The sequence below is a fragment of the Lycium ferocissimum genome, unplaced genomic scaffold (genome assembly GCF_029784015.1).
Source record: "Lycium ferocissimum isolate CSIRO_LF1 unplaced genomic scaffold, AGI_CSIRO_Lferr_CH_V1 ctg1020, whole genome shotgun sequence".
NCBI lineage: Eukaryota > Viridiplantae > Streptophyta > Magnoliopsida > Solanales > Solanaceae > Lycium > Lycium ferocissimum.
In genome coordinates this window covers 181,062-191,285 of record NW_026713197.1, presented here as the reverse complement: position 1 = coordinate 191,285, position 10,224 = coordinate 181,062, and the positions used below count along the sequence as shown (strand labels likewise).

General features: G+C 30.0%; 2 non-coding genes across 2 annotated transcripts; both read left to right on the top strand.

The window, feature by feature from the left end:
- Positions 1 to 875: 875 nt before the first annotated feature.
- On the top strand, positions 876 to 959 carry LOC132041443 (small nucleolar RNA Z159/U59). The gene has a single exon (XR_009411046.1). It is a non-coding gene; the product is annotated as a small nucleolar RNA Z159/U59 (small nucleolar RNA).
- A 139-nt stretch (positions 960 to 1,098) lies between these two features.
- On the top strand, positions 1,099 to 1,183 carry LOC132041442 (small nucleolar RNA Z159/U59). Its single transcript, XR_009411045.1, has one exon. It is a non-coding gene; the product is annotated as a small nucleolar RNA Z159/U59 (small nucleolar RNA).
- Positions 1,184 to 10,224: the final 9,041 nt, after the last annotated feature.

Here is a 10,224-nt window from a genome sequence, read left to right as displayed (position 1 = left end):
AAGGAAGGGAGGGAGAGGTACGTGAGGGGAAGGAGAAGAGAGGCCGGAGATAAAGAAAAAAGGGAGGGAGAGAGGCGGCAGTGAGGGGAAGGTGAGAGAGGAGAGAGAAATTTTTTTTAGGGTTTAGAGAAGATGATAAATTTTAAATGTGTAGTGAGGGAGAATAGAGAGGTACATGTATTTCAAAAGTTACTGGACCAGTTATGAAATGTAATTTTGGAAAAATAAAGCTACAAAAATTAAATAAAAAATAAGGTAGTTATTATTCATAAATAAGTCTTAGAGGTAGCTATGGCAAGTAAATTTTCCTTGAAGAAATTGCACGGTTTTCCTTTAAATGGGCTTGTCCTTGATTTTGTCATTCAAATGGGCTCGCCTTTGATTTTTGCTTTCAAAACAGAACTTATGTCTAGCAGGGCGTATATATTCTTTAAGGACGTGGATATAACTTGTAGGATATTATAATACGAAAAATCTAAATTTATGCCCAGCAAAAAAGTTATTTGCATTCAATGAAAAAAAATTAAAGACCGGCACAAAATAGGGACAAAGTGCAAATGACCCAAAACCTACGTGGTTGTGATTAAGATGGGCCGAAATATGGTGAAGAGCCCAAACAACTGATAAATGAAGTACAGCCCAATCTGCCTAGGGCTCTAATAATTTCCACTGTCTCTTTGCCCTTATAAAATGCAGCCACCAAATCATAAGAGTAGCCATAGCAGCCCTTCTCCTTCCCCCCTCTTCTTACATTTTTGCAGCATAAATAATCATCTTTTGTTTGTTTTGTCTCTTTTAAATCTATTTAATTTTTGCTTATGTTTGTTTTCCAATACCTTTTTTTCGTTTTGTTTAATGTTATGTTCCTCAATTTAGTCTCTGATGATGATCAAAAATATAACTTTCGTTCTTCCGAGATTAACCATGCGGAAAGTTATGGAGACCTGAACTGAAGAGATATAAATATTTACAGCTTATAATTTTGTTATGCCAAATTGGTTTTTGTTTCTCTTATGAGTCTTTGTTCATGTTTTGTCCTTCTATGATTTTAATTTGTATTTTGTTTTGATTGGTGTTATATTAATAAAGATCCTTTTTGTCTCTGATGATGAACAAAAATATAACTTTCGTTCTTCTGAGATTAACCATGCGGAAAGTTATTGGAGACCTGAACTGAAGAGACAAAAATGAGATTTTTTTTCTTTTAATTTGATCTTTTTTATGGCTAATAGATGAGGTTTCTATCTATTGAGATTTTACTTTTTCTTTGTTTTTTTTTTAGCCTTGTTTGACAAAATGCGGAATTTAAGAAAGAAATATTTTTTTGAAATTTTTTAACCTGAAATAAACTATATTCATTTGTATTAAAGTAATATTTCTCTACAATAGATAATTATCACCTATAATGATATTTTACAAAAAATGGCCAAATGTAACTTGCAATCCATTTTTAATTAAAGTATATAATTTTATAACTTTATTTTGCTCTAGCAGCTAAATATTTTCTGGTAAATAATGTTGTCAAAATGTAACTACAAATAATCTCATTAACTTTAATATAAGAAATTTAAAGTAAAATATTTTAAGATTATAAAGTGGTATTTTTTTTTAATACAAGTGAAAAGGAAAATATGACTTGAAACTTGAATTTTATATAAAATTAAAGCCTATAGACTCTACTAAGTTTACATTCTGAAAACATTAAAATAAGTACTAAAATGTTTTTCTGTTCAACTGTTGCTATATATCAATAATTGATTTTGTTAGAATATCAAATGGACAGTGTGCGCTAAAATTGGATGGTTTGAAATCATTATCAGATCATGACCATGACCATGACCAAGTCTATGTATTTGTTCGTACCATTTAAATGTAAAACAATAGTATGGGTGAGGTCAATAATATGTTGTTTAAAGTGAATTATAATCAAACAAAAGGAATGGGTTAATTCAGTTTTGGTTAGAAATAAATCAGTCCTCACGTAACAAATCCAGAAAAAATATGGTACCAAAACTTAACGAGACAGTTGTTTTATTTGTTTGTTTGTTTCTCTAGCTTCTACTTTCTCTCCAATAAACTCATATGCTAAATACTAATTAAGAGTATATATTTGGACAATATTTGAGCTGAAAGTGAAAAAAGAGGATTTGTTTGGCCATTCAAACCTCACCTGGAAAATTCTTTTTTGTCAAAAGTTGATAGTGAATTCAAGCGCTGCGTATTTCACGTGACATATTGATCCATACCAATATTACAAAATTTACTTTAAATTCAATATCCCTATATGCTCATGACTCAAGTGAATATTTATAAATACTAAAATTTAGTCTTCGTCAATACTCAATACTAAAAGCTAAATACTCCAATAATTTATGTACTAGGGGCCGTTTGGTGGAGTGTATAAGAAAAGCATTGAATAGGATGTATTAGTAATTCTGAGATTAGTTTTTATCCACTGTTTGGTTTGATGTATTGAGGGTAGTTTCCCTTTAATCATGCTTATCCATGCATTAATAATTCTTGTATTGTTAGTAGCCTAATATCATGGTTTGCGATGTATTAGAATATTACTGAATTGGTTATACATAGATTGAAATATAAGGCGCTTGATTGGAAACAAGTTATTTCAGGATTATTAATCATGGGATTAGTTATTCCACCCTCCCACGAGAATACAATAACACTACAATCTCAGGATAACTAATCCGAGATCAGTTATACCTTGATTTATCTCAATCAAACATGGGATAAACTCATTTCAAATTTAATTTCGAAATTATTTATCCCTTATACCTCGTAACAAACGAGCCTTAGTACCAAAGCTAATATTTGTATTATTTTTTTCTAATACTTCCCTACCAAAAGGACTCTTAACATGTTACTGGGCCAAAGTGATATACAGTGCAAAACATTACTAACTTCAACCCGTGAATGGGCTTCTTGTGATACCTCCGAGTAGAGTCATAATCAGGCTTCAGGTCCAAACCGGTTTTACTGTCTTTAAGTTAAAGAAACAGAGGGCAATTCGCACGGATGCCCCATCTTGGGGTGGTTGTTAATTTTTGCCTTTCACATAGTTGGTCTTTAATTTTTATCCATTCACCACTTTAAGTAACAAAAAAGTGATCGAAAGTATCTCTGACATCAAAAAAATAAAATTAAAAGATTTGGATTTATGACCTAATTTCGCAAGGCAAAGTTTCAGGGCAAAGATTCAGACAAGGCAGAACTTATGCTAGACAAGACAGTTTCTATAAACTTATGTCGAGCGAATTAGTTACTACACAACTTATGCCGGATAACTTAATTTTTATAGAATTATATCAAACAAGGCATGGTTTCTATGAAACTTTGCCTTGCGATTTTTTTTTACCGACTCTTTTGGGCATCGAACCCAGAATCTCTAATTTCGTAGAATCTCTAATTTCATAGACTAGCGAATAAGGGTCTTTGGCCCACAAATTTTTATTAAGGGTCTGTTTGGAAAGCCACCTGGTAATTGGAATTGGTGTAACTACACAACCTAGTATTTAAACAGTATTGTAATTACAACGATGTGTTTGTTTGTCATCATGTAATTACAGTGTAATTACAAGCGTACTGTGTGGTTGCACAAGTGTAATTACACAGTTAGTTTAATTGAAAAATAAAATTTCTTGTAAAAATTTAAAATTAATCTTTGAAAAATATGTGCCTTTATAGATGATATTAAATTATTTATTTAACAACACGTTATTTCTTGAAATATATTTAATAATCATATATTTGTAACTAATATTGTAAAAAATAATTGATATATATTTTTCAAATTAATAATATTTTAATTTTAATTAATTATAAAAATTAAAAAGCAGACTTTTTTGTGAGAACATCATGGATTGGATGTTTGAGAAAAAAAAAATATAATGCCAGAACATTATTCAAATGTTTGACCAAAAAAAAAAAATCTATCAACTGCAAGTGGAAAATAAACGGCATGCAATGTGAAATAACAAATTAATAATACTAAAACAAATAAATTAAAATCGAAAATATAATCTAAATTCAAAATCCAAAAAAAAAAAAAAGGTTTAACATAATACTCTTATGTCAAATTCCAACATTACATAAGTAAGTTCCAACGTAGCTTAAGAAAATATAATTTAAATGAAAGGAAAAATATAAGTCTATATATAACCTTATTCACAACAAAATTCTACTTTAATAACACCAGTCATTATATGTGAAGTTTGTAAACTCATTCTTTCTAATACTGAGAGGTGTAGTTTTAAAAATTAGAATAATAACGCAGTTATACTAAATGAATAAAATAAAATAAAATACGAGCAATTACATGAAATCAAAAATAAAAATAATTAAAAAGTAAAAGTAATAAAAGAAGTTAAAATAATAGAAAAAAAGAATTTTTTCAAAAAAGAAATTAAAGTAAAACAAAAAAGAAAGAAACTATAAAACAAAAAAGAAAGAAACTAAAAAGTAATCCTGCAATTACAGGATGTCACTCTCCTTGAGAATTGAAGAGTGTAATTATACCATCTCAATTATACTCAATTTCCACCTTACTAAGTAATTACTAGGGCAAACAAACAAGAGAAATTGTGTAATTACACCCAATTATAATTACTTGGGTGACTTTCCAAACAGGCCCTAAATGAGAAGCATGGGCAAAATTAAAGACTAGCAATTTAAAGGGCAAAAATTAATGACCAGTCCGTATGAAGGACAATCTGCGCCAAAAAAAAAAAAAAAAAAAAAACAGATGTTAATAAGTTAAATAAAGGTTTACAAAAGGAAAAAGTTATGCAATTAGAATTAAAAACATTGACGAGACAAATTTTAGGATTGAATGTGAAGGTAAGTAGGTAAATTAGCTGACGAAAAAATAAGTAACCAAAAAAGGAAGAAAAAAAAAAAAGAAGAAGAGGTCTTAATGGCTCAATTTCTAGTGCTTATTTTTTTAAAAGTGTGCCAACTTTGACAATGAAGTGTTATAATCTAGTTATATTAGTAAATGTTTTTCACATAATAGTTGTAGGTTCAATTTTCCGAAACAACCTCCTTATCCCACAAAGGTAAAGATAAGGTTTGTGTAAGATCCTACCCTCCTCATACTCCACTTGCGGGATTACACAAGGTAAGCGAGATTGCACTAGGTATGTTGTTGTTCGTAGTTGTAGGTTCAATTTCCATCACCTCTATTCCAATCTCTTTCATGTAATACTCCCTCCGTTTCAATTTATGTGAATTCATTTGACTGGGCATGACATTTAAGAAAGAGTGAAGGCTTTTGAAACTTGTGGTTCAAAATAAATCTTGAATATTTGTGTGGTTGTAAATCATTTCATAAAGTGAATTTGTTTCCAAATTAGAAAAGAGATCGTTCATTTTGGCATGGACTAAAAAGGAAATAGGTTCACGTAAATTGAAAAGTAGTAACTTTCTTTTAATTTTAAAAAAAAAAAGTGCGCCAGTTTGGGAAATATGCACACCAGGATACTTCACCTGATAGAATAGGGATAGCTTTCAGAGTTAGCCTAAACTTTATGAACTATTTTTGGATTTTATTTTCTATCCAATTTAGCTACTCTTTTACAATGATATTGGTTCCATTATGTTTGACAAGATTTGATTTTTCATATCTTTTCCGTGATTTTAAACAAGAATTATGCAATATTTTGCAAGAGTAAAAATATAGCAATTCTGCGAAGAGTTCTACATGGACGCTTTGAGGGATACGTGGTCTCATTAATATGCTCCAACAATTCTTAATTTTGAACTAGCTTTTAGGATTGAGTTATATCCAAATATTTTCTCTTTACATTCGTATAAAGTTATCGAGAATTTTTTGATCGGTTTAAAAACATTAACATACTTTTTATAGTTTAAAATTTCTTACTTTTAAAATTCTCACTTTACCATAAATTAAAATATTCTAAAAGCAACTTTGGTACATTGTATATTTTTGTTTATATGTCAATAACTTTTTGGTTCAATCAAATAACTTTGTGTAAAATGAAATACAAGGACGAGTAAACATTTGTTTTTCCTTTTGATTTTTCACTCGAAATTTGATACCGGTTTTAACACCCGATTCTTCAGAATTTACGTTGAAAAATTCTATTTTGAAGTGTATATGTGTTATTAAAGACGTCTTCGATCACATGATTTTTTACTAAGGGGTGGTTTTGGTAAAATAATCGTATAAGCGATTGTTCACATATTAAATCTTGCATAAATAATATCACATTTATTAACCGATAATAAAATAAGTTATTCATGCATAAAATTAATATGATGTTTGATTTGGAATTTAAAAACACGCCTATCCAATACGTATAAATTATAAGGAAATTTATGATCCACACTGTGTCGAGATATTTGGCCAGAGTCAAAATGTTTTTCTCCAAAATGCAGTGACAATACTAAAACAGTGAGCTATGGCCCATGTGCATCTGCTGCAGCTTTTCATATGTATCCAGTGCTAGTCATTTGGTTATTTACTGAGGAAAAGATGCGTGTGATAAAGAGGAAGTGGGACAGTGGGTGGGTTAATTTGCCTTATATATTGGCGTGTGTCTTTTTGTACTTCATGTGAACTGTCTTTTGGACTTTGCATTCTTGGCAGTGTCTTCAATTTATTGTCGATGATGATGATGCCTTGATCTCCAAAATATCTTTGTCCATATATTATGGGGTAAACCAACATTTTGACATGCAATTAAGGGGTTATGTCGTTGTCAATATGCGGCAGTCATTAGTCATCAATCGTCTGTTAGGTTCTTGGTTTGACTGAAAAATTAATTTTGGACCTAATTCAAATAATCAAAGCACCGATTACTCCACAACAACCCCCAAAAAAAAAGGTTAAGAGGTTGGAGGTAAGACTCAAAGGAACAAAATTTTAAAGTGAATTAGAAATTCATTTTGTAATTATTTTAATATATATATATCTAAGTGTTGCATAAAAGTAGGATTAGTCATAATTTGCTTATAGCCTCGCCATAGGTTGTGGGACCAGGTCAACTTGGTTGAGTACACCCCAAAGAAGAGAAGACAAATAGCAAAGCTAATAGGCATTTGCGAGTGTCTAGATGCATTGTGTGGATTTGTTTCTTGGTGAATTAGTTGCCATTTGCGAGTGTGTGTAAGAAAATGATCTACACACTCTATGCCAGGTGGCCTCATACAATAATTCGACTTCAAACAAGTTTTGTTAAATATCAGGATCCTCACAAATTTTAATCTCTATTTAAAAAGATCATAGGTATTCAAATTGAATGTTCCCATGTTTTTTCTCATTATCAAACTGGAACTATGTAATTCGTTGATGGCAGTATCTCCTTATTTTCTCTCCCAAAGACTTGAATGGAGTAAGTAAGACTTTTAAAAAGTGAGATCCATTTGCATCTGCAGCAGCTTTTTGGTCATGTGCCTAGATCTTGGTGAGTGATAACTGATAGGAGGGTGGATGACTGTTGTCTTACAATGGGCGTGTGGTGGACGTGTGTCTTTTTTCTTTGGACTTTGTATTTCCCATCTTATCTTTATCTGCTGCTGCTGTCGTCCTATGTGCTTTGTCCATGTACTTACTGAATATCTTATTTAGTTCCATTTTATATGACATAGTGGCATTTAATTAATACCTGAATTACGCACATAGCGAAATTTTAGTGTATCTGACTACTCTTTAGTGGTGTTTAATTAGATAAGAAGTTTAGAAAAATAAAGATTAATTTTTATACGTAGCACAAGTATGAGTATTAGGTCTTTAATTTAAACACGTCATTATATTTGTACGTTATAAGAGCGTGTCATTAAGTAGTGGCAGAATTCAAAGTTTATGTAAGGATATTCAGGTATTCAAAAAGAAATACGGAGTACTAGAATATCACATCTAGACTTGTAACCTCGAACAGTTTTTAAAACCTCTATCACTGCATTAGAATTTTTTCTTAAGGAAATTCAAAGTTTATATATACCTAAAATTTTATTTTTCATCTTCGGCACAGTAAAAATTTTCAACAAATGATTTCAATTGACTACCTTGACTCTCTTTAGCTCCACCACGTTATAAAGGGTGGAATGAATAGTTTAAGATTTTAAAAAGTTCAAATACAAAATGTGTTTTTCTTCATAAATAAACAAAAAGGGGAAGATTGACTATATAAAATGAAATGAAAACGTATATGATTGTATTTTTATATAGACAGGTATATTTCACTTTAGTTAATAAATTCACGTTCTCATCTCAATTTTGTCATTTACTATCGGGCGTGTGTAAACTTTTTCTCAATTTGGAGAAAACTATCCTTGGTCCGTTTGTGATTAAGGGGTTTTGCTTCATAGGCAATATACCCAGCAGAGATGTAGTCCTTTGTGAATTATGAGGGTATGAAGTTAACTCTTGTTCAAGTTAAATTATACTATAGTTTAGTTTAACTTCATTCTTGAAAAAGTTAAAAGGAATCCAAAAGTTTTTTGTTTTTTGTTTTTGGTAATTCAAAAGCATACTAACTTTTGTGGAGGTTACTCCAAAGTTTGCAAAATAAAGAAAATGATAGCTAATAAAAGGTATGGGATCCGATGGGTGGAAGGTCAGTGGCTGTGTACCTTTCTTCATTTATTTATTTTTCTGTTGTCATTTTGTAAGTAGTAAGAGTATCCTTCTTCTTTTGAATATGAACAACTTTTTATCTCACTTTTTGTCAATAATGTTGCGCGTGATGATATAAGGACAAATCTTGACTTGCCCCAATCTTTGGGGTTGGGTAGGGAGAGGAAAAAAAAGAGTTTGTTGTGGTTGGAAAAAGTATCAGAACGAAAATTAGGTAACAATTCGTTTGGTTGGCTAACAGAATTATTCAAAAATTATAATTTGGAGTTATTATCTTACATTCCATATGGATAAATAGTATTAAGATTTTAGAATAAAATATATATCGATATCCGATAATATTTATAATTAAAAGTACGGGATAAATATAATCTCAAATTTGTGCCGAGATTAATATTCTTATCATATATGTGGGATAAGAAATAAAAATTCTAGGATAAAAGATGAAAATATTTTTCATATTTTGTTGATTTTTTTTATTTCGAAATTACTAGCCGGAGATGAAATACCTAAATAACAAAAATGTCAGTCTCCAAAGCTTTTCTCTAAAAAAAATTGAAAAATCAAGGTTACAATTGAAAATAAAAGTTAATTTTAATTTATGTAATATAAAGCAATCACATAGTTTATATTAGACCTTGCATATTTCATCTTCGTCCAATGAACGGGACATCTACTAATAAAGATATATCCACTGAGTAATTTCTTCATTATGCTATGATGCTATCTCGATAACACCAAGCAAATGACCCCCCAGATATTAGAGTATCCAATTTAAACACCAATATTAAAAAAGTACCAAGTAATATTATTATTTCTCGTTCTTCCAATGATTTTAATCTCAAACCTGAAAACCATTTGAAGAAATAGAATTCTAGTTTTCTAAAAGAACTTTATTAGTATTAATTATTAAATTGGTTCATATCTTTTTAAATCTTCCTTTTCCTTTTTTGTTTTGGTTTGCTTATTGGCAGTTCATATTTCCTCCTTTGAGGTTACTTTCTTACTCAGAGATATTATTAACCTCTTGTAGCATTATCAATTTTGGATCACAAGCTATGAATGTACTTAATACAATAATAGTACTAGTAATCAAAACTGAAAGGAAATACTAGTTTTAGATAATAAATATTGGCACCACACACGTAATCAGAATCATAGTTTTCTAGGAAAGGGAAAATCCAAAAGAAAAATATTTTTTCCGTTCGACAAAAGAAATTCAAAGGATCACGAAATTTTTGGAATCAAATTAATTAATAAATTCCGTAAAGTAAAGCTTACTTATATAGGATGTTTATGCCAACTAATATACTAATGTAACTTGATATGAAGATTGGATATAAATAAGAGTTTTCCTTATTATATCCATAAACTCAATCGTTATTATTATCAATATTTCACTATCTTCGTCATGTCCCTCCACTCTTTATACCGTTTGGTACGTTCATTTTCAAAAAGATTTATTTTTTTAATAAGTGCTTATTTGAAAATAAGTGAGGTCTTTAGCCAAGCTTTTGGAAGAAAATAAGTGTTTTTGAAGAGTAGCAGAACCAATTTTTCAGAAGCTAAAAAAAATAGCTTTTGCCCAAAAGTACTTTTGAGAAAGATAC